Raw genomic sequence first — 6,000 nt, 5'->3', positions numbered from 1 at the left:
CCAACCAATCACTTAAAAGTCCGATAGGGGAATTTTAAGTAACGTTCGTAACCTTCATGGATAATACTCAAGCAAGGAGAGACAACTGTCATTACTGGCTGCTCTGGGAGGAAGAGCCCGTGACGGTAACTTGCTGGCTAAATCGAAGACAGCGAGAAAGGAGCTCATTTGACGCTTTACATTTCTAAACAATCGCTCAATAAACTTAATAACGGCTAAAGTAAAAAAAAGTATCCCAATTCTGAGACATTTTTATTGAAGATGAAGATAAATCTTGGTTGAGTTATTATTTATTCAACAATCCTTGGACATGGTTGATTAAAGATATCACGAACTTACGAAGGCGACCCAGTCTGTGTCGTTAAATTGTGTTACGCTGTCGAATGTGAAATGCCCAGTTTTTGTTTTTGTTTTTTTCATATCTATTACGTAACTTTCGTACATTTTAGTGCAGCGAATAAGTGACGACAAGATCGTGTGGGTTTTAAATTCATCGAGGAGGGAATACTGATCACGTGTAATGTTACGTTATTGAAAAAAAAAAAAAAATATATCATCTCGTGTCTTGTGATTGGTCAAATCAAACATGGCGCCACTTAGTGCGCCGTGGGACTGGAAAATGCCAATCAGATTTCTTATTGGGGAATGTAGAGTAGAGTAGATAACTTGTTTTTTTATATATAATAGTTAGTTGTTGTATTTTGTTGTAAATACGTAGTTCAGAAATTACGATTTAGTAAAAAATGTCTTAATTTCTCACAGGTTGACGTGGGTTAGGAGAACGCCAGCTTAACTCTTTCACGTAATTTTAGTGCTTTGGTAAAATACCATATACTAGCTAGGTGTTGCTGTGTTAATTTAATTTCTTGCCAAAAAAGATCAGTATAGAAGAATAAGTGTTTACGTATTTACTCCACTTTTGGGGTTAGAAAATTTGGCTTAAACCATGATTGCATTCAAGTTGAAAATATGCGTTATACCGATGTTTTAATGTGTACTTTAAATGTTTTTGATTATTTTTATAGCAAGATAGTTATAGAGATACGACAACTCCCCACATAATATACAATTATGGGGATGATTTTATATTTCCCTCGCTTCGTTGCAACATGGCTATTAGCCTTGCTTTCACAGCGGTGCCTAGGCCTATAAGTTCCCCTCCAGTTTCCACCGATTCATTGCGAACAGAATGATTTTAGTTGAAACCACCCTAGAATTTCTAACCATTAAAATATGCAAGGCGTGCAATTTAATGTTTTCGTCCTTGGATTAACGGAGCTTGAAATTTACGGCAGTGAGAAAAGTAACTGTTAGAGAGGCTGGATAACACGATGGAAGATACGCAGGCTAAGTAAAATGCCATAAAATGGATGCAGCAGGAGGAGTTGGGGACAGGGGAGGCAACCCTTACTAATGTCTACAGTCCACCACGTCAAGTTCAATGATGGTTTGTTTGTTTGGTGCTTTTACATTGCATGGAACCAGTGGTTATTCAGCAACGGGACCAACTGCTTTACGTGACTTCCGAACCACGTCTAGAGTGAACTTCTATAACCAGAAATACACATCTCTCACTCCTCAATGGAATGGCCGAGATTTGAACCCGCGACCACCGAGGTGGAACGTTAATACCATACCAACCACACCGCTGAGGCGCTACTATGAGATTCAGGGCCTCTGTAACACGGTTTTTTCGCAATAACTTTTTATGTATGCATTTCATAAATATAACGCTTATTCAGAATACATATTTATCAACACATAAATTTTGACTGCATTCTGCACTACGTAGGTTGAATAAATTTGGTACTTATAAAGTAAAAGTTACCTTTTTTGAAGACGGGCCAACTTATTCAGGGTAAAGGTTTCGAACGCACTCGTTATGTAACTTATGACATCATTTCTTCCCTCTTTCTCGATGGATGATTGGCTATACGTAACGAAGGCTAAACCTCTGGCAACAATGACATACAAATTCAAATACAAGCAAAGCAGTACACCTTTATGAACTCTGGAATCTCCCTACTGATAATTGTCATAATGAACAAACCAACAAAATATGTTAATAACTACAAAAACACTTCAATTATTAGTCTAACTCCCAAAATAAGTTTCCAAAGAAATTGCAGTCTACTTTGTAGGTCACAATCAGATTGACAAGATGTAGGGAATAGTTGGTAATTACCAAAAACATAGTAGACAAGCTTGATTTGATAACTGCTATATCCAATGTCAAGCAATTTTTATTTATTGGCTATCTACCTATTTACTGAAAAAAAATAGTCGGTACCGTATATTGGCTTTAAACCTTCACCAATAATTATCGTCAGAATGGTGACTTCATGAGGCTCCACCCACTTTCGCCTCGTTATAATTCAGGATAACACTTAAGGCTACCATGGACATTGTTGGATTAGAAAATTTAACTTCTGGCTATAAAAACTCATTTCTCGAGTAGTTGTAAGAAGTGCTAAATGATCCTCAAGGATCCCAGCAGTTGGTCTAAACGTTTAATTCATGTATATTACTGCTATACTGTTGCGGCACTACTGCTACAGTAGTATTACTACGCTAGCATTGATACCCCACCCACATCTATGTATCGTTCCGCCATTCATTAAGTCTTTGGGTTTCAGAGCCGATGGCATTTCTGTCTGGTGGATGGGCGGGGCAACATTTAGTTAAAAGGTGTTTGTTTACCTTGCTTACGTAATGAATGTTTTTCGACTCTTGGCTCGTAATCATTGGCCATGGCGTCGGCTAGATCATTTTTACTCTATAAAAATCAAAACTATCGGGTTTAGGTTATTGATAATGCTGACAAAATTTGTGTGTGGTTGTAAAATATACATATGTCAACTTTCAGCTACATCCGATGCTTTGACAAGGAGCAAAGTCCAAAAAACCGTGTTACAGAGACCCTGAATCTCATTGTAGTTCAGTGATGGCATTAACCCCTACACTTGGATTTACTTTATCTTTGAATCGGGAGTTACACAATGGCCGTAGTAGTGACAAGTTCGACGTTCTATACAGCCACCCGCGCGAACTTGAAACGGGGAACAAATATGGCTGAATACGCCGAGGTAATTTAATCAGCCATTATTCGCAAGGACCCGAGATGCATCCTCACTCAGATCAGTTTTGCACGTCGATGTAAGCTTGCCATCGCTTCGTAAAGTAAGTACTGCTTCAGTAATGCCTTTCTTTGTCAATTTTAATGTCCATAGTAAGAGTGAACACATTCATTTGTTTGGTTTTATGTAGGGATGATTCCCTCTCTGGGTGGCCTTTGTGCGTTTTTTTTTTTTTAAGTATGTTTCTTAGATATTATTTTATAATAATCTTATATATAGTGTTTTCGCATCAGTATCGTATCTCCTGCAGAATAGGAGTCTTAGCTATATATATATATATATATATATATATATATATAATATATATATATATATATATATATATTATAAAAATATATAAATATAAAATACTATATATATATAGATATATATATAATATATATATATATATTATATAAATTGATATATATATATTCATTGAATAGAATGGCTTTCTCACTGTTAACCAGCTTTTTTTAAATTGCTTCATATTTTCTAATTATTTTCTTTGCTTCATTGTTCAGGTTACTAACCTGAACAATGAAATAAAGAAAATAATTAGAAAATATGAAGCGATTTAAAAAAAAGCTGGTTAACAGTGAGAAAGCCATTCTATTCAATGAATGTTGTATCCGTGAAAATTGTGCCCTAAAGAATAATATATATATATATATATATATATATATATATATATATATATATATATATATATATTTGCTTTATTCTTGTATGATCTTTGCTTCAGACGGTATTTTGTCGTATAGTCCTGGTACTCAATGCTCAAACCCTTTCTCACCTGACTCACAATTTGCTCTAGGTTCAAATAGCGTATATGCTTCACTTGCATATCTGATCACAGCATGGAAAAATAAAAAACATGAATACACAAGTTTATGATTCCCCCATAAGAGTTTTATGCAATGGCATTTAATATTAAGCCCAAAGGAACAAACATTCACTGTACTTTTTCTGGACTATTGGAATGGAATGGAATATAGACTTTAGGCCAAATGCCAAGCTCTGGGACATATGAGGTCATTCAGGGCTGGGAAGGAAATTGAGACTACGTATGTGTGAAAGGTGTAACAGGAGGAAAACCTCAAAGCAATTGCACTTTTCAGTAATTGTTAAAAGAGGTTGGATAGCAAGATGGAAGAAAGAGAGGTATGAATGGAGGTACAGTAAAAGGAATGAAATGAATTGCAGCTATAGGGCCGAAGGGACGCTGCAAAGAAACTTGGTAATGCTTACAGTGCACCCCGCGAAGTGCACTGACGGCGCTACTTCTTCCCTACGGAATTTGCGGACTATTGCAGATTTGGATTTAATTATTATGAGTCTTAATGAGTGAGCATTGAATGACAGTACCAGCCAAGAATAGTTTCGTAATGGTAGCTACAGTTGAGGATGTAGCTATTTACGAGAAATGTGCCGCGCAATCTTTGTTATAATACCTACTCTTATTTAATTAATACAATAGCAGCAGTCTGAGTAAATATGTAAGTAATCACAAGGATCTGAACCGCGCCACACACTATTTAATCGGGTATTGCTTTCTGATGTATGACTCGAAAATTAATATTCTCCTCCTTTTTACGTTCATATATTATTGGCTTAAGAAGGCAGGCCATTCTGTATCCTTTAGAAAATTGGAATTTTAGAAAAATGGACATGATTTTGTTCCTGCGTGAATTCAGCCAACTCATTAGGCTTCTAGCCTAAAAATTGGTACAAAATCACTTAGATGAGTTCAAAGCCACAACTCTCTCATATAAGAAAGATAACCATTTTTCGCTTACTCGAGGAGTAAGCCTACAACTACTTTGTTGTTGATGTTCTTGTTGGGTGGCAAGAAAGCCTAAAAAGGTTTGAAAAGGTGTTTCGAGTTAAGTTGAAGATCCAGGAATTGTAGGATAGGATATTTATGATTTATTTATTAAAATGAAAATGTAAAAAATCAAATAATGTGGATGTTAAACAATACAGAAAAATTATTTCTAATAAAATATAGCTTATTTATTTTAATTTTAGGTGGTGAAACAACACACTACCTAACCGTAGATTTTAGCACACGCCCTCAGATAAGCTGGAGGTCGGATCACACCTTAAGTAATCAAGGAATACAGACAAGAGCCCCTCATAGATTGAAATGGATAAATTGAATTCTGGCTAAAAATTCCGTCTTCAAGCATTCATTGCTAAAGAAAGTGATGGGGGAGTTGGAGTGGTTGGACAGCCAATAGTTATGTCTATGAAAATTAATTAAAGAAGTACTTGGGTCTAGAGTTCAAACATAAAACCCTACAGTTGCACCAAAACTAATAGAGAGGTTGAATAGCAAGATTGCTGAAAAGAAGCGGGAATGGAGGCACTTTTAAAAGGCCCTCAATTGGATGTGGGGGAGGGGGGGGGGGGCGAATGGACACTGCAAACACTTAATTAATGTTCACATTTCACCATGTGAGGCAGAAAACCTTTTGTATACAGTATTGATGTCCCTCACTACAAGCTTAAAAGTTTTGAAATTTTGAATTTCCACTCTGCACCTTCTCCTTTAGCATGAGGGACTGAATGGGGTGCTACAGAAAGGAGAATGATGAAAGAAAGACTGGTTTGTATATATACCTAAGAACAAACAAATCATTCTACTTCGTCAGAAGCATGCAAGGCTGGCATTTGCAAAATGTTCATGTGCAGATGTGGTTTGTCCTGTCTACACACATTTCTGAATGTGATAAGGAACTTTTGCAAGGAGGTCCAGGTTATCCAGCCTCCAAGCAAGGCACCTTCTTTACCTTTGTTCAAGGGAATGAGGTGGGAGGGAGTCGCTTGAGGCTGATCAATGTTGCCACTGAAGTGAGCGCAGGTTGGAGTTACCAATGCA

This window comes from Macrobrachium nipponense, chromosome 43, assembly GCF_015104395.2.
Source record: "Macrobrachium nipponense isolate FS-2020 chromosome 43, ASM1510439v2, whole genome shotgun sequence".
Classification (NCBI taxonomy): domain Eukaryota; kingdom Metazoa; phylum Arthropoda; class Malacostraca; order Decapoda; family Palaemonidae; genus Macrobrachium; species Macrobrachium nipponense.
Note: the sequence above shows the minus strand (reverse complement) of the source record.